General features: G+C 51.8%; 1 long non-coding RNA gene across 3 annotated transcripts; it reads left to right on the forward strand.

Annotated features, from left to right (window-relative positions):
* Positions 1 to 1,817: 1,817 nt before the first annotated feature.
* On the forward strand, positions 1,818 to 16,123 carry LOC149124994 (uncharacterized). 3 transcript variants are annotated; one of them, XR_016211872.1, is made up of 5 exons: positions 1,818 to 2,644; positions 3,831 to 3,919; positions 5,061 to 5,214; positions 9,486 to 9,620; positions 15,562 to 16,123. It is a non-coding gene; the product is annotated as an uncharacterized LOC149124994 (long non-coding RNA). The 3 variants fall into 3 exon arrangements; XR_016211873.1 differs by lacking the exon at positions 1,818 to 2,644 and having other exon boundaries at positions 3,190 to 3,919; positions 9,486 to 9,569; XR_016211874.1 differs by lacking the exons at positions 1,818 to 2,644; positions 9,486 to 9,620; positions 15,562 to 16,123 and adding an exon at positions 8,573 to 9,460 and having other exon boundaries at positions 3,190 to 3,919.
* Positions 16,124 to 18,008: the final 1,885 nt, after the last annotated feature.

Here is an 18,008-nt window from a genome sequence, read left to right on the forward strand (position 1 = left end):
TTCTCTCTGTCTTTCAAATAAAATGAAAATAAGTACGTACAACTTAAAAAGACAGGAGGGAGGGAGGGAGGGAGGGAAAATAAAACAATCCCGCTTCTTGATCTTAAAGGAACAGTGTCCTTTTTGTTGGCTCCAGACAGCCCCGTTGGGTGACCTATGATTTCCCAGCAAGGTGGGGGTGGGATTCAAAGGAGTCCCTGGTTCCTGGCCCAGTGCACCTTCGGCACCCACGGGTCAGGGATGAGACTGGAGCAGTGGAGGGAGAGGTGGCCGGCCAGGCTGGCCTGGCAGCCGGGACAGCTTGCCTGGCTCACCCACCTCGCTCCCTAACCCCCAAAGCTCACCTTCACTCTGCCACCCCCACCCCACCCTCAGGTCCTACGTCTCTGCTCCTGCCCCCCCCCCCGCCCCCGAGGATCCCCACGTGGGAAAGGAGCTGAGCTCTCCCTGCCAGAGGTGGGCTCAGCCTGTGGCTCCTTTGGCATCACTCTGGCGCCCAGGACAGCGCAGGGCCGGGACAAAGCAGGTGCTTCATGCTGGAGAGCCCCAGGGGACCGGAGGAAATGCGGTTTCATATTTGGCCTCTAACAGCATCCTTTGGAGCTGAGACCAGGGCGTGCGCCTCTTGAAAGACTCCCAAATTCAGGCCTTCTGAGTACACAGCTGTGCCCAGTGGCTGGGCAGGGCACCCCAAGGAGAGGTCCCTGGGAGCTGAGTCAGCCGGGACCAAGAGCTCCATTCCCATGTCTGAGGCTGGCCCCTTTCCGGGAGGGGCTAGGAGCTGGGGGTTGGGCCCAGAGATGTAGGAAGCTGTGCTCTATTGACACCAGGCCCTCCATTTATTTCCCGGGCCTTGTCTATCCCCCCAGGGATCTGGCCCGCTCTTCCCCCGACTCCCCACCTCCTACAGATCTACCTTCTCCTCGCTTCCCATCTGACATTCACTCAACAAACATTTCTTCCAGGTGTACTGATATCTGACACTGTGCAGGCTGAGGCCTGTCTGTGGAGCAGGGAGCAGTGCAGCAGCAGGGGTCTCCACGTACGATCGTGTCCTCTGAGGTGCACTATGGGAGCAGTTTGCGCAGTAGGGAAGCCTGGTTCAGGGACAGAAGCACACACTTCCCTCCTATTTGCAGTTTCCAAGGGTTTCCTGATGCTTCGTCTCCTTCAATCCCCACAAGATTGCAGGAGTTCATCTTCGGCTACAAAGGTAGAAACTGAGGCACAAATAAAGTGATTCCCAAAGTCCCAGGGTTTAGAGAGGCTGTGAGCTCAGCGTCTCTAACCACCTCCATGGCGCTTCTCACCTTACAAAGGGGCCTTCCCAGACGGCCAGTAACCCCTCTTCCCTTTTAGACGGGGAACCTGGGGTCCACTCTTTTTTTTTTAAGATTTATTTATTTTATTTGAAAGCCAGAGTTACAGAGAGAGAGGGAGAGACAGAGATAGATAGATTGAGGGAAAGAGAGAGAGAGAGAGAGAGAGAGAGAGAGAGAGAGAGATGCTGTCCACTGGTTCATGCCCCAGGTGGCTGCAATGGCCAGGGCTGACTCAGGCCAAAGCTAGCAGCCAGGAGCTCATTCCAGGTCTCCCACACAAGTGTAGGAGCCCCAGCACTTGGACCATCTGCTGCTTTTCCCAGGCGCATTAACGGGGAGCTGGATTGGAAGAGGAGCAGCTGGGACATGAACTGATGTCACATGGGATGCGAGTGTTTCAGGTGGTGGCTTTACCCTCTATGCCACAACAGCCCTGGCCCCCGTTTTTTTTTTTTTAATTATTTATGTTATTTAAAAGTCAGAGTCACAGAAAAAGCGGGAGAGAAAGAGGGGTCCACTCTTTTTTTTAATTATTTATTTGAAAGTCAGAATTACACAGAGAGAAGAGAGGCAGAGAGAGAGGTCTTCCATCTTCTGGTTCACTACCCAGATGGCCACAATGGCCGGAGCTGTGCCGATCTGAAACCAGGAACCAGGAGCTTCTTCCAGGTCTCCCACATGGGTGCAGGGGCCCAAGGACTTGGGCCATCTTCTACTGTTTTCCCAGGCCATAGCAGAGAGCTGGATCGGAAGTGGAGCAGCCGGGACTAGAACCGGCGCCCCTATGGGATGCTGGCGCTTCAGCCCAGGGTGTCAACCCACTGCACCACAGCACCGGCCCCAGGTCCACTCTTTTAAACGGAGTGAGAGTCACGCTATCCAAAGGCAAAGTCCGGTTGTCCACCTGTTTCCTTTCCCTCAGCTGTGTGTCACTTTTTCAGTTTCCAAACTATAAAAAAGGAATTAAAGCAGTGATGAGAATGTTCTGTGGCTTCCCTAATGAACCCACCTGCCAATGATGGCCGGCAATTCCTTTAAAGAGGCCCAATCCCTTCCTTCTGCAGGTAGAAAAGAAAAGCCAGAGATGCAAACGCTTGGAAGGTGTCACACGCAGATATAAATAAGCTGCACGCAGGTTCAGATGATAATAGAATCTGCTCTCCTGCTTGTTCCGAGATGAAAAGCAGAACTCCGAATCACACTGCGGCGCCTTGGCAGTTTCAAAGCAGTTTTCACAAGATCTGGTCAACTCAAAATACACCTGCAGATTTTCAAGCATCTTCCGGTGGCCAGGCACTGTGTCGGGCGCTGAGGGTCCAGAGGTAACTAAGACAGCGGGGACTGTACTTTCCTCTGTGGAGCTGAGTCATGTGGGGGAATGAACCGTGAGATGCATGCCCAGCACCAGGCGTGAGCCGTGCCACGGAGAGGCACAGAGCAAGAAAGCGCCTCCCTCTGATGCAAGTGGCGGATAGCTATGGAGAAACCTAATGGGGTAACTGGGGATAAGCTGATTACAATAAACTCAGGATAGTATAGCCAGGGCCGGTCTGCTCACAGCTGTGTCCCTGTAAGATACTCTGCCCCCAGGGACACCTGTCACAAGTGACCTTTGGGAGGGAAAGGAGGTCATAGAACTTTCTGGGTTTTATGGCTGACTTTGGGGAGAAGAGCTGTAGTTTCCATGCCCCGCTTAGGAGACAGAGAAGAGGGAGGTGGCAGACAGCTTGGCTCCTGCCAGTCTCCTTTGGTTCTGAGTGCCCAGCCTGCCAAGCACTGTCCTTTGGGGTCCTGGGTTCTGAGCCCCACCCTCTGAGCCATACACTCAGGGGCTCTGGGATGAGTGTAGAGGATGTGGGGAGGATGGGGGTAGGTAAGGTAGGCAGGGGGCCGCTGATGAAGGCCCAAGGAGCCTCTGGGAGGGACTCTGGGACTTGAACTTGAGCCCAACAGTCAATGGGAAATACTGAGGAGCTGTACAATGAGAGGGATTGTGATGCGGTTTCTTTCCTGAAAACAATGGATTTTGTTGCTGGATGAGGAAGAGCCAGGGGGAGAGCCACAAGGCGACTGAGATGGGGAGGCAGGGGAAGAAGTGGGGCCACCTGGAGATTAGAGCTCCTATTAGCTCAAGACCCACAGGAGGCTGTGAGTAGAAACTGACTCCCTGCCTGGACCACACCCTTAGCAGTTTAGGGATCGACCTGGATTGACCTATACCTGAGCACACTAAATGATGCACCTGCCAGCCACCCCCCCACACACAGGACACACTGGACCATATAAGAGTGAAAGGGGGTCACAGCTCGATTCCAGGGGAAATCTCCTCCTACTTCCCAGAAAAACCCGGAATATCCCTCTTCCTTATTAGAATGCACCTCCCCTTACATTAAATGGCCCACACGTGAAACACGGCTCTGAGTTGGAGTGTGCCCCATGCTGTCTGTGGAGTGTGGCTCTTTGCTTTCTCAGTAAAACACTGGCTGCTCACTGTTTGCTCTTTTCCAGCTCCCTTGAATTCCTTGTTGAAGTCCAGGACATGTGCCCCAGGCAGCTCTCCCTGCCTGGGGCCAGGATGACAGCAGTCAGCCATGCAGGTGAGAGGCACAGAGGCTTGGAGAAGTGGAGATGGCAGGATCCAAGGTGTACATTCTTGTAAAACAAAGCTGACGACTCTTGGTGATGGGACTTGGGGACAAGAAGAGGCAGAGCCAAGAATGACAGCCAGGTCCCAGCACTCACGTGAGCGGCTGGAGGAGGTCCTTGCTTTGGAGGGGAGGGTGACTTCTGTCTGGGGCATGTTGGAATTGGAGTCTGCCTGAGCATCAGATGGGCAGAGCCTGTGGCGGTCTTATCTCCCCGAGGCTGGAATTGCCTTCTCTGACTCTCACGGCCAAGTCTGATGAGAGAAGGGGCTGAAGACGACGGACGTCCAGCCTGACCTAGTCTGGTTCCTCCCGCTGAGTCCACAACCCAGCAGCTAGAAGCCGGGAGAATGGAGAGAAGCCTCCCTCCTTCTCGCAGGCTGCATTTCTCAGCAGAAGAGAAGCGGGAAGCCTATTTAGGTGATCCGCACACGGAGGGGGTCCTCACTTACCAGATCCCTCGGTGGTGCCCGCGACTGCTCCCCTCCCCCAGCAGCCTGGCATGGACCCCAGGCGGGACCAAGATTCCACAGTAGGAGAGGAGATGAGACGGCCTCCACCTGCCAGCCCTGCCCGTCATCACCTGGTTAATGGGATGATGAGCTGCTATTGACACAGCCTGGTCTTTCCAAAGGCAAATAAAAGCCGCAGGGAGAGAAGCCATGCAGATAAAAAGCCCATCTCCAGACCCCCTTAGGCTCTCTACACTTCACTTTTTCTAAATCCTTTCATTGATTACATTGTCTTAAAACAGAAAGAGGGAGAGAAACAGCCCAGTACTTTGCAGCGCCTGCTCTGATTTCTCTGTGCTGGGCTGGGAGAAGAGCTTAGAGAAGGCCTGCCTGGCTGTTCTCTCTCAATCCCACCTGTCAGACGCCTGAGCCCCAGGCCTGCCTGCTCCTGTGATCCCTGGAACTCTGTACACAGAAAATGAACAGATTCCCCACTCTGGGTAAACACCTTGCATTCCCGCCTCCTGTTTTTGGCCTGGCCCAGCCCTGGCTGTTGCAGGTGTTTGGGGGGTGAAACAGTGGAGGGATGACTCTCTCTCTCTCTCTCCCTTTCAAATAAAATGAAAATAAATACATTTTAGAAATTTTCAAAAATGGCCAGCCAATATGAAGGTTACGACTAGAGGTGTCTTCAATATCTCTGAGAAGAAGTAACGGAGTGTGCATTGAAGAAAGTGAAATGAGTACCTGGGCCCTGACCTGCTAGAAATGCAGAGACTGAGCAAGGATTAAAAGGTAAGAGGTGCCAGGGAGGCAGTGAAGGTCAAAGGTCAAAGGGCAGTGAAAGAAATCAAGGTGAGAAGTGATTCCACAGGATGCATTTTCCACTCAGGTCAGCACTGGCCAAGGACAGGTAGGGACTCAGCACACGTGTTTGCCTGGTACCGGGAGCTTCCCTAGGAAGATTGCGAAGAGGAGCACACCCTCCCCCAGACAGGTGCAGAGGGATGGGTCTGTCAGCCCCCTCCCCCCCCCAACCTCCCATTTGTCAAGTTTTACCCTCCAAGGAGCTGCTGTTCTTCCAGACGGTAGAATCCCACCCCACATTAGGACCGCACGGGACTCCACAACTGAAAGCCAGTGTGGTGGTGCAGTGGGTGAAGCTGCCACTTGCAATGCCAGCATCCCATATCAGAGCACTGTCTCCAGGCTCAGCTGCTCCACTTCCGAGCAGGCTGCCTGCTAATGCACCTGGGAAAGCAACCAATGATGGCCCAAGGGCTTGGGTCCCTGCCACTCACTTGGGAGAGCCAGATAGAATTCCAGACTCCTTGCACTGGCCTGACCCAGCCCAGGATTTTGTGGCCCTTTGGAGAGTGAGCCAGCAGATGGAAGATCTCTCTCTCTCTCTCTCTCTCTCTCTGCCTTTCAAGTAAACCAATACAATCTTTTTAAAAATCCACATTAGCTCAACCCAAATCTCAGTGGTGCGTGTGGGCAACATTGCCTCTTTTTTTTTTTTTTTTTTTTGACAGAGTGGACAGTGAGAGAGAGAGACAGAGAGAAAGGTCTTCCTTTGCCGTTGGTTCACCCTCCAATGGCCACCGCGGCCGGCGCGCTGCGGCCAGCGCACTGCACTGATCCAATGGCAGGAGCCAGGTGCTTTTCCTGGTCTCCCATGGGGTGCAGGGCCCAAACACTTGGGCCATCCTCCACTGCACTCCCTGGCCACAGCAAAGAGCTGGCCTGGAAGAGGGGCAACCGGGACAGAATCCAGAACCCTGACCGGGACTAGAACCCGGTGTGCAGGCGCTGCAAGGCGGAGGATTAGCCTAGTGAGCCACGGCACCGGCCAATATTGCCTCTTAAGAAGAGAATAAAGGCCCCAGAACTTACACCCTGGTGTCATGTTCATCACCAAAAGGGAAGGGGGAGGGAGGCAAGCTCAGGCCCTCTCCCTGTGATCCACCTGACTAGAGTCTGCCTTCCCACCTTGAACATGTACATGGAGAGGCAAAGTGGAGTACGTGGGCGCACTAAGGAAGACAGAAAGGGACAAGGAGGAGGAGGCAGTGGCAGCTGTGGCTAAGGGAATCTGAGAAGCAACATAAGGTCCATGTCCCTGTATAAGGAATGATGTCATTTTCTTAACATAGAATAAGTTTTGTGAGGGAGAGAGGAAAACCACACAGGAAAGACTGAGTGCGGGACAGATAACAAGCCATACGCGGAGGGAACCTAGAAGGACAGGACCAGCGGTGTGGCTACACAAGTGCATTTCGTGTCTCAGGAGCCTGGGGCACCGAGGGCGGGGAAGGGCAAGAACTCAGGGAGTCAGAATCTCCATACCTAGGAAAGAACACGCTGGGGAGACACACAGGTGCTTACGCACACAGACGGGTGCTTATACAACCAATCACCACAACTGATGATGTGGAAGGCTGTAGAGATGCCACGGTGGTGCCTGAGGAGGTGCCATTTCCCCAGCTTGTTCCAAGGATAGATCTTATGTGTGTCCTGGGATAAAGGCCGGACCAGCCCCTCTCCTTGGCAGACGGGGAACCAGAGTCCCCTTTGAAGATATTCCATGGTCTGTCAATCTATTCAAACTCAGGTTCAGTTAACTCTGCATCAGGGTCCCAAGGAAGGCAGGGGAAGTAGGAGTTTCTATGGGCTATGGGATGTTGAGAAGAAACAGGGGCCATGTGGTTGACAGAAGGTAAAGGAGCAAATGTATACGTGGAATGGGAATGCCCACAGAACAGGAGTCTAATGCCTCCTTGCCATGCATCTTAAGCTTCTGGGTTACCAATGTAGTTGTCTGAGAGTTCCATGTGCCTGTACTCAAGGGTGGGGGTGACCAAGGGTCACATCCAGGCAGCAGCTGGCGTTCTGTGCATAAACCCTGCTTCCTGGTGGCCTCCTCGGTCCATGTGACAAAGCTCTCTCCATGTCACTTTCCTCGCATTTTCCTTCCCTTTGCAGTCTCCCTCTCCTGGCTAGGGGAGCCACCCCTCAGCCCGGCTATTTCTTCCCCCTTGAGAACAGCTTGTTAGCGAAGCACCCACGTGGCTGGCAGACCTTGGGGGCTTCCTCTGTTGTCTTCTTGGAGTGAGCTCATTGGCTTTGGCCTTCAGAAGTCTGTGAAAGCTACTGAGGGGGGTCCTAGAACGCCCAGAGTATGAGCTGCGCCCTTGGGAGTCAGTTAGAAGGGAGGCAGGGGTGGGCCAGTGGTGTTTGCTCCTGTCCAGGCTAACCGTTGGTTGTAATAACATCATCCACACAGGCTTCTGTAGTGTGCACCATGCTCTTGCCTCCATGGGCTCTTGTTTTTTAATACCAATGCTGCGACCCTGTTGATGGGCCATCTCAACCAAAGAGGTTATTAAAACAAGCCCCGAGGTCACATTGCTAATAAAGACTCCTGTCCAGATCCTGCATTCCTAAATTCCTAAAGACAAGCCTGAGGGAGGACACTTTGTCTGCATGTGAATTGGTTCTAAATTCTTGCTTGGAAGGTAGCAGCCAGGAATGCGTTGGGCCCTGCTCTGTAGATGCCACCTACCCCGAACTATCTTGGGCAACAGCCATGAAATCCTGCCTATCGTGCGTTTTCATTCCTCAGCTCTCCCCCTCCCACCTGGACTATTTTGAGAAGAAAATCAACCAGCATTTCCCAGGCTGCTCCTCTCACCCTTTCTTTCTCACCAACCCCACCCCACCACCACACCACAGATGCTGCTAACAGAGGCTCCCTTGGAATTTGAATAGCATCCATCACAGCTGGGGGCAGAGATAAGGGTGCGGCAGGCAGGTCCTCTCCCAAGACTCCCTTGCCACTGGTTTGGGGGTGTAACTCTCCATTCTTCATTTTGGGAGCCTGTGACACAAAGCCTCACAGGTGCGGGTGCAATTAGCAGTCCCCGGGGTGCAAAGAGGGGGGAAGTCAGCTCTGGCTCCCAGGCCACTCTCCCCTCTGCGTCTCCACTCTGCCGTCCTCCTCTGGGCCTGGGCAAACTGAAGATGGGGACGCGGCCAGAGGGAAGCTCAGGGAAATTCTTGGCACAGAGGACTTGATTGAGGCCCTCGGTTGTTCATAGACTTAAGGCTGTGATTCATACGTTATAACTCCACCCTTTATCTGTCGCTCTAGTCTGCCCACTTTCCATAATGCACCCGGGACTCCTTGGGACCAGGAAGAAGGAGAGGACACGATGGCCATGTGGAACTTAAGCTCCAGCTGGAGGCACCATGACACCCCCAGAACCTGGGAGCAGTGAACCCTGCACCTGCCTCCTGACCCTCTCCCTCTTCCTGTTGGAGAACAAGCCCCATGACGGACTGGAGGAGTTGCTGTAGACCCCTTGAAACTGGGTTTGCCCACCCACTGTGCAGAAAACCAATCATTGGAGGAGTGGAAGAAAGGAGGTGTTTATTGCAAAATGCGGTGCGGACTTGGGCAGCTGTCACTTAATTCCTTGAGCTCCCTGTGGGGTTGTGGGAAGGGTCCTTACCGATTGAAGCTGGGGCTGGCAGGTGCCTGCTCAGTACCTGTACAAGTTCCTGATTGGTCTGTCGTGCTTATGGCCTCCTTCATTGATCAGCAATACTATATTCTTTAGGGAATTTTGATGATGGCAAAGTGGGCATCAGCCAGTCTGGGGGCTAACTACAGGTAGTGGTCACTTTCTGCTCCAGGCTCGGAGTTCCACAGGACTTGTGCCAGGTGCCGCCCACGTCCTAAGAACACTTGCTTCATCTTTTCTTGTCTCTTTAAACGCAGCTGTTACCAAAGTTAGGCAGTTCACGACCAGTGTGCACACCAACCAATCTGTGCCATTGATTGGCCTTTGGGACACAGAAGTTTTATCTGTGTGGCTGACTGGCCTGGAGGCAGGGCTAAAGCCCAAATCTGTCTCCCTGAGCAACGTTTGGGACTTACATAGGAATAAGTAACGCTGGAAGAATTTTTTTCATAATTTCTGTGTAGCTCTACATTGTAACTTCACCCATCACCTGTCAATCCAATAACCCTGGTGTCCCATAATGCACTGTGTCTCATCCAGGACCAGGAAGAGGGAGCCGCCATGATGGCTGTGTAGAAGTTCAGAGCCATGTGGAGGCGCCATGAAACTCCCAGAGAGCCTCAGGTACACGGAACTCCACTTCCTTCCTCATCAAAGGGACTGATATATTTGGAGGTACCCTTTTGCTTTTCGGCTTCTGGGTCTTGCTCAAGGGTCCTTCTCTGGCCTCTCTCCTAACAGGCAACTCTGGCTAACTCCTGGCGGGTGTCTCCATGTGCGGTGGCCCACACGCATGCGTGAATGTATGCGCACTCTCGCGTTTGAACAAATCCTGCTTTCCCTTGTGCACTGTATTTATGCTTCTGCTTTGAATTCTTTTCTCTGTGGTGGTGGTGGTGGGGAAATATTTGGAATAAAAATGAAGATACTTAAGAAAATAACAGTTTGAGGCCAACAGGAAGGAGAAAGGGACGTCAGACAAGGAGATTCGTAATGGCAGGGACCTGGGGCAGGACCACGCGTGGATCGTATGCGGAGGGACCCAATCAGCCTATGTTGTCATCTTCAGCCTTCTCACTTCCTAGGAGCTGTCTGGCTCCTCCTCGTCGGCTCTGTCTCCAATTTTTGGTTCTGTGGGGCACGGGTTGGGGGTGCAACCTTGGTTCCAGTGCCATCTGTGTGTCCTGATCCTCCTTGGGTGCACATGTGGCTCAGCCGGTCAGCGCCAGGCTAACAGCTGTTCCATCTGCCTTATTTCTCGACTTCCTTGCCTTGCCTTTGGTTCTGCAAATCCCCAAGCTCGCCTCTCCATCTTCCCCTCTCTCCTTGCACTGCGCCTGCTCCGCTGCAAAGCTGCCGCCTGTATTTTGACAGCTCACTCGCAGGCATGCCGCTCGGGGCCCGTCTGAAGCTGCAGCACCAGGAGTTTTCTTCTCCGGGTGTCTAGGGTGTTTCTAAGGTGATATTTGGGTTATGTGCAATAGAGGTGTTTACACCACATTCCCAGCCTTGTGTTGCTGCTGTTAAACCATTGATTCTTTCCCTTGGCAGCTGGGGCCAGGCTCTGTGGTTGTTTCTGAAGGAGGGAGATGTTGGTGGGAGGATTTACAGCTGTTTGAAGAGTTCCTGGAGGGAGGAGCCAGGGCGGGGCGGGGCGGGGGGGGGGGCTCCCCCAGCTGGGGGCAGCTTTCCTGAACTGTGCCTCTCTCTGAGAAGGAGACAGGAAACTCAAGTGCTTCCAAATAAAGATCTGAGTGATGAGAGCTGATCTGAAGGGATTTGTCACTAAACTCCAAGAATTTCCAGATGCAGCCCATGGCACTGGCAGATCTGGCTGCTTGCAGCCAAGCGGAGGGGCTGCTCTCCTGGGAGCGGGGTTGGGGACCTCAGGCAGTGTTCAGCATCCCCTTCACCATCCCATGTCCCCTTTAAATTTTCTCTGTTGTAAGAGACTCCCCCCCCATCTGTCGCAGCAACTCTCAGGGAGCAAAGGGGGCTTTGTGGAGACCTTGCCTTTCTTTGTTAGGCAGATCTGCAGTGGTACAGTGGGGATTTTAATGTGCAGTGCTGTGTTTTAATAGACTGTTAAGCTACCGCGTTGCACATTAGCCGGCTATGACACAATCACCGGAATACAGAGGCTGCGCACGATCTGCTTTAATGGGGAGAGGCTGCAATAGAGTGAGCATCTCTGCAAAGCCAGCCTCGGAGGGCAGGGAGGGACGCTGGGGGGGGGGGCGTGGCTGAAGCAACTCCCTCTTCTTGTTCCCCCCTCCCGGCTCTGGGAGGGCAGGCAATCAGCGGGGCACTAGATGGCTTGTCACTCTGTGTTCCGGAAGGATTTCCCCCAGCGTTGAGTTTCAAGGTCACCTGGCACTCCAGGCCCGTTCTCTCTGGCCTCAAGGTTGGAGCGCTTTGAGCCCTGGGGCTGTTTGTCTTGGTTTACAGGGGGGTGGGGGACGCTGGAACTTTCATTTTCAGGGTTTGTGTTACTCTCTGTGGCCAGAACAGCGGCAGATGATGCTGGTCTTTGGAAAAGCCATCTCACCCTAAGATTTTCCCCTCCCACGCGCCCTCCCCTCAGCACACTCAACCACAGGCACATGCCGGGCATTCACAGGCACCCAGTTTTTAAATCACGTTTTTAAATTTATTTTGTTTTATCTGAAAGGCAGAGAAACAGAGAAAGAGACAGAGAGAGACAGATAGAGATCTCCCATCTGCTGGTTCGCTCCCCAGATGTCCACCACAGCCAGAGCTGAGCCAGGCCAAAGCCAAGAACCTGGAACTCAGGCTGGGCTGCCCATGGGCATGCCAGGGACTCCACTACTATTACTGGCTGCCTCCCAGGGTCTGCATTAGCGGGAAGCTGGAATGGACGGTGGAACCAGGACTGGCACCCAGGCGCTCTGACGTGGGATGTGAGCCTCCCAGCACTGGCTTCATCAGCTGTGCCAAATGCCCACCCTGCACACCAGCTTTGCCTCAGCAATCAATAAGGACTGGGGAATTTCATATCATCATTTCAGAAACCACCACGTTTCTTTTTCTTTTTCTAAGACTTTTTCATGTATTTGAAAGGCAGAGTGACCCAGAGAGAGACAGAGATCTTTCATCTGTTGGTTCACTCTCCGAATGCCGCAAAGCCCAGGGCTGGGCCAGGTTGAAGCCAGGAGTGAGGAGCTCCATCCAGGTCTCCCATGTGGGGATCAGGAGCCCAAGGACTTGGACCATCATTGGTTGTTTTCCTAGGTGCATCAGCAGGGAGCTGGGTCAGTAGCAAAGTAACCGGGGGCTCCGAATTGTGCTCCACCAAGGGATGCCGGTGCCACTGCATCACAACCCCAGCCCGCTACCTTACTTCTCATCAGCTATAGTATCAGAGAGGCGTTCAGCATCAAAAGGACCCGATCCAACCATCATGCAAAGTAAAACTATGGCCAGGTTGTTCCCCACCTGTTTTATCCTGCACATGGAAAGAAACTCAGCACACAGCTCTCTAAGCCTTACCCAGAAGAGAGCTGTGAACAGCATTTTCCAGAAAAAAAAAAAAAATCCCTCTTAGCTCATGTTTGTTCCTACAGAAACATTTAAAAACCAAATTGGAAATGCAAAAAGGAGGCTGGTGCCTTCCCAGGATATGTTCCCCCAAACATACCCTTTATGCAAACCCGGGCCCACAGAAACCCCGGAGGAGGCAGGAAGAAATGGAAAGACAAGGGAAATAACCCCAAAATCAGTAGTACAACCAGCCTTCTCCATCTGCCTAAGGAGTTTGCTCATTCAGCCTTGCAAGTAATCACTCTCTTATTCACCCAGTGACATTTTCGTCTAGGTGAGCAGACAGGAATGTTAATTTCATTCATGCTCTCTTCCCGGTATTAATATGAGGCAGGGGGAGTTGCTTTCTTTTCCTTTATTACATGGGGTCCTTGTGAGTCAGACAGGGAAGTCATGTCCACGGGGTAGCATTTGAGGGGCTTCTGGATAAAGCCCCCAGCCTCCCTCCAGCCTCCCAGGCCTGTCATCCCACCTCCCTCCAGATCCCACAGCACCAACACAAGCAAGAAGCTGCACAGACTGCGTCTCTAAAGCCTTTAAAAAACACATGATAAAAATAACATGCATATGGTTCAACTTTTTTTTTCCCAACAGCATGGGAATGCAAAAAATTTCAGGGAAATGTTTTCCTCTTATACCTTATCCCTAAGCTAAGTCCCCAAAGAAAGCCACCATTAACCGGTGGGTTTCAGTCTCTTTGATAGTTATTATCATTGCAGGTGATGCGATTTCTTTATTTCTACTCAAGAAGCCCCCCAATGAGCAGGCAGAAACACACCTTCCAACCCCGTTGTCCCTCCATGTCTTGAAATGGTACAACGTGTTTAGATGACACCCGGGAGAGCAACTACAATCCTAACAACAATCAGTTAAGAGTGAGCTCCAGGGCCAGCGCTGGGAGGGGCTGGCCCAGGAGGCTGGAGAGCAAGAGGGGAGGAGCTCCAAGAGGGTAGAGCAAGGAGCTGCAGAGGCATTTCCTTAGTGCCGAACTTGGCAGTCTGTGGTAGCTGCATTTCCTCCATTAGTCAAAGACAGGGAAAGCCATGAGGCGATGCCAGGGCTTGCTTGAAGAGCCTCAAGTGGCTCGCATTTGTCTTCCTTTCTTCCTTCCTTCATTCATTTTTTCCAAAATCACATCTGCTCATACCTGCCCCATGGGCAATGATTTTAACAGCTCGATTGTTTGCCCTTCTCACCATCCTCGCTCTTTGCTATGGACTTCGCAGTACCTTTGCTGCGTGGGCGCAGTGGAATTCCCTCTCCTAAGCCTGGCCACGTGTCTTCCCTTACGGCACAGCCAGGCTGCTCTGGCCTCCTCTGGTATTTCTGTCCTCAGCGTGAGAAGGAGGGGCCCCAGCTAGTGGCGAGCCCGAGAGGAGCCAGAGACATCCAGAGAGCTCGGTGTTCTCTGCTCAGCCGCACCAAGACTAAGCAGTCCACTGGAGGTCGGTCAGGCCCAGCCTGGGTCAGCGAGAGCCCACAGACCTGTGAAAAACAAACGGTGGTCGTCAAAGGCCGCTGACGTTCTGTAGTTCTCATCACAGGGCCATTCTGCAGGTGATACCCCCTCTCAGGGTCTTCCAGGCACTGTTCAGAGCCCTGAGGCAGCAGGCAGCTGAGCCTCTACCCTCTTGACACATAGAACCCAGTAGAACCCTTTGTGGTTTACACCCTTCCAGTACCCGACAGTGCTCCTAACCCTGCATAGCTCTGAGATAAGGAAACTGAGGTTGGGGAAGGCTAGGCGACCATGCTCATAGCAACAGCCTGGTGGGTGCTGGGGCTGGGACACAAACCCAGGTCTACTTTCTTTATATATATATATATCCATTCTTTATATATAAAGAATGTATATATGTGTATACATGTATATATGTATATATACGTTTATTTATTTAAAAGGCATAGTTATACACACACACACACACACACACATATACATCTTCCATCCGTTTTTACCCCACCATGGCCAGGGATGGGCCAAGCAGAAGCCAGGAGCCCGAAACTCCATCCAGCTCTCCCACGTGGGTGTCAGGGGCCTAAAGTTGAACCATCTGCTGCTTTCCCAAGTGCATTAGCAGGTGACGCAACTGGGACTTGAACCAGTGCTCCTATGGGATGCTGGTGTTGCAGGCAGTCGCTTAGCCCTCTGTGCCATAACGTTGGCTCCTTGAAAATGGGTCTTCGAACTCCAAGTGCTACGTTCTTGTTGGTCCCCCACCAAATCTCCACCCTTCTTCCTAGTACGGCACCTCCAACTGGAGTTAGAGAGAGACCTGGCTTGGATGGTGGGATGCTTGGACAGGAACTGTGGGTCTGACCCAAACAGGACCACTTTGTTATCAACAAAACAAGAAGAAACAGCTTTCATTTTTTATCCCCTGAAATCGCTCCTCCTTGCAATTAAACCAATCTCTGTTTACAAGTATTTAGCATGATTCTAGAAATTGCATTTTGAAATTATGCGAACAGAGAGAGAAGGCAGCCCACACAGTGAGTGATTCTCATGGGTAATTGGCTGCTGGTTCTGGCTCCAATGAGTGCATAATTAGGGATTTCAAAGTAAAACTGTTAGAAATGGCCTAAGTCTCCAAAGAAAGGCTTTTCTAGCTCCTAACATCAGGAGATTGAGTCAAGTACATGCTGACAAATTTCCCTTTTTGTTTTTCCCCTCTTCCTAATAACCTCCGAGCTCTTTTTCAAAGTGGGAGAAGGCTGTGGGTGTAAAGGGCGCTTCCCGATGTGGAGAAATCATGTTGTATTCCCAGAAAACTCAGGGACCGGAAACTCAAGATCACTTGGTTCATTCATTTGTTCATTCCTGCTCTCTCTCCCTCCTTCAACCCCAACATTCTTCTTTCTGGGAAAGACACAGGGTATCTGGATTTTAACAAGGAGTTTGTTGATTTTGTCATTTTTTAGGCTTTGATTCAAAAGTTTAGATGAAAGAGAGCTCATTTCTCTCTCCTGTAAGGATATCTGGCGGCGGGCAGTCCCAGGCTGTGATGGTGGGTCCATGACGGGCAAACGTCAGCTCCTTCTTCCTTCACCACAGGGTCACCTCATGATCCAAGATGCTTGCTGGAGGTCCAGCCATGACATCTACATTCAAGCAGCCGGAAGGAGGAAGGGCCGGCCCCTCCCAGCTGAGTCACCTACTTTTAGGGAGAGATGCTTGCAGTCCCAGGACACAATTTCTCATACAGTTCTTGACCCGTGGCCCTATCAGCTGACGGAGAGGCTGAGGTCACAGCAGCTAACCACTAGGGGTCTGTGATGATGGGGAAGCCAAGAATGGAGTTTGGGGCAGGACACCAGCTCTGCTACAAAGTTACCGTGAAGCTCAGGGACATGCTAACTGAATGAGGACTCAGACTGATTGGTCTGAAACTAACAGAACCGATGTGCTTAGTTTATCAGCATCAAAGTAGGAGTGTGGGGGTCTACAGGGACTTTGTCTTTTTCCCTGTACTGTTAAAAAAAAAATAACATAAAGTTACCATGACTGAAAAGATATTGAGAGCCCTTTGTCATTCCATGGCACAGACCTGGGACCATTAGGGAGCACTTCAGACAATAAAACCAGGACCCCGGGGCTCCAGAAAGGCTTGGGCATGGACAAAAATAACAAGAGAAAATGTAACAGCACACAATCTATAAAATTCAATCTTTATATCTAAAAAATCAACTTTTCTCTGATTCCAGTTATCCATGGCTCCCACAATAGTCAAAGTCACAGAGGCAGGAAGTAGAATGTTGGTTGCAGGGGGAGGGGAGCTGGTGGGAGGAGGGAAGGGGGGAGTTACTGTTTAATTGGGACTGAGTTTCGGTTCGAAAGATGAAGGGAAACACATGCATGATGTGGTGATGTTGGGTGATAATACAAATGTGCCCAATACTACTAAACTGTATGCTTTCAGATAATTAAGGTGGCCAATTTATTTATTTATTTTTAAAGATGTATTTATTGATTCGAAAGTCAGAGTTACACAGAGAGAGGAGAGGCAGAGAGAGAGAAGTCTTCCATCCACTGGTTCACCCTCCAGATGGCCGCAACGCCCAGAGCTGCACTGATCCGAAGCCAGGAGCCAGGAACTTCTTCCAGGTCTCCCACCCACATAGGTGCAGGGGCCCAAAGACTTGGGCCGTCCTCCACTGCTTTCCCAGCCCATAGCAGAGATGGGAAGTAAAGAAGCTGGGACTTGAACCGGCTATGGGATGCAGGCACTGCATGTGACAACTTTACCCGCTATACCACAGTGCCGGCCCCAAATTTATTTATTTATTTATTTATTTATTTGAGAGACAGACAGCTTCCATTTGCTGAGTCACTCCCCGAATGCCTGCAGTGGCCTGGGCTAAGGCAAAGCCAGGAGCCCGGAACTCAATCCAGGTCTCTCACTTGGTGGCAGAAATCCCATCACTTGAACCTTCATCTTCTTACTCCTCAGGACTGCACCAGGAGGAGGAGGGTCAAGAGTGGAGCTGGAGATGGAACTCCCACACTCCAATACGAGATGCAGGCATCTTACCCGACAGCTCCGTTGCTAGGTCAAATGCCCATCCCACGATCGGAAGTTTCCTATGTATTTTGCCACAGCAGAAATAAAAACAAAAGAAAAATTAACAAATGCAGATGAGAGGGATATGGCTTAGCTACAGATTGAATCTCTGCGTATTAAACATGAGATGTGCTGTCCGAAGATGTACATGAACACTTCAAAAAGTGCGTGGAAAAGGAGGATTGAAAGCTAAGATTACTTTGGTGTAAGACAATTGTGAACACCATGCCTAATTTTTTCACAATGTGCATTTTTCGTGAACTTTCTGCAGACCCCTTGTATGCATAGATTTCGATATTTTTGCACCAAAATAAACTTACCTTTTAATTCCAAGTTTTTGAAGCCCCGCTAGTCACTGGGTCTGGCCCCTGACATGAAAGATAGGTCTGTGGAATAGCCCTAACATGCCACACCCTTGGATGGGCCTTTAGCCCTGACCTTGGGCAGTGAGCACAGACCAAGTAATGGGCCAGGTGGATGCAGCTGGTACAGAAAGGGCTCAGTTCTCTCTGCGAAGGCACAGCCCCTTCGTGGCGGGACTGCAAGCCCTGTGAGGTTCCCTTGTTCTCTCTTGGCCCTGCCAGAAATTCCCCCACATAGGCACCACTCCTCAGGGAGCCCGTGTGACAGACTCAAGGCATATTTTATGTGCACGGGGAATGTTTTAGCCAGGTAGTGTTAACAGCAATTAGTTTATCTGATTAAGCAATTAGCAGTCTTTGTCACTTAGCAGAGATCGGTCCCCACAGGAGCCAAAGCATAACAGCTCAGATATGAAGGGGGAAGATGGGAGGGAGACACCATGGGGAGGTGTTGGAGGCCTGCACAGCCGGACGCACTGGAGACCCTGCTGACCCAGTAGCATCCCTCAGAACAAAGGGGAAACTGAGGCACTAACGTGAATTTCCCAGCTGGTTGGTTCCAACTGGTCAGTTTGGTT

The sequence above is a fragment of the Oryctolagus cuniculus genome, chromosome 8, assembly GCF_051225735.1.
Source record: "Oryctolagus cuniculus isolate XC-2025 breed Fujian yellow rabbit chromosome 8, ASM5122573v1, whole genome shotgun sequence".
Lineage (NCBI taxonomy): Eukaryota > Metazoa > Chordata > Mammalia > Lagomorpha > Leporidae > Oryctolagus > Oryctolagus cuniculus.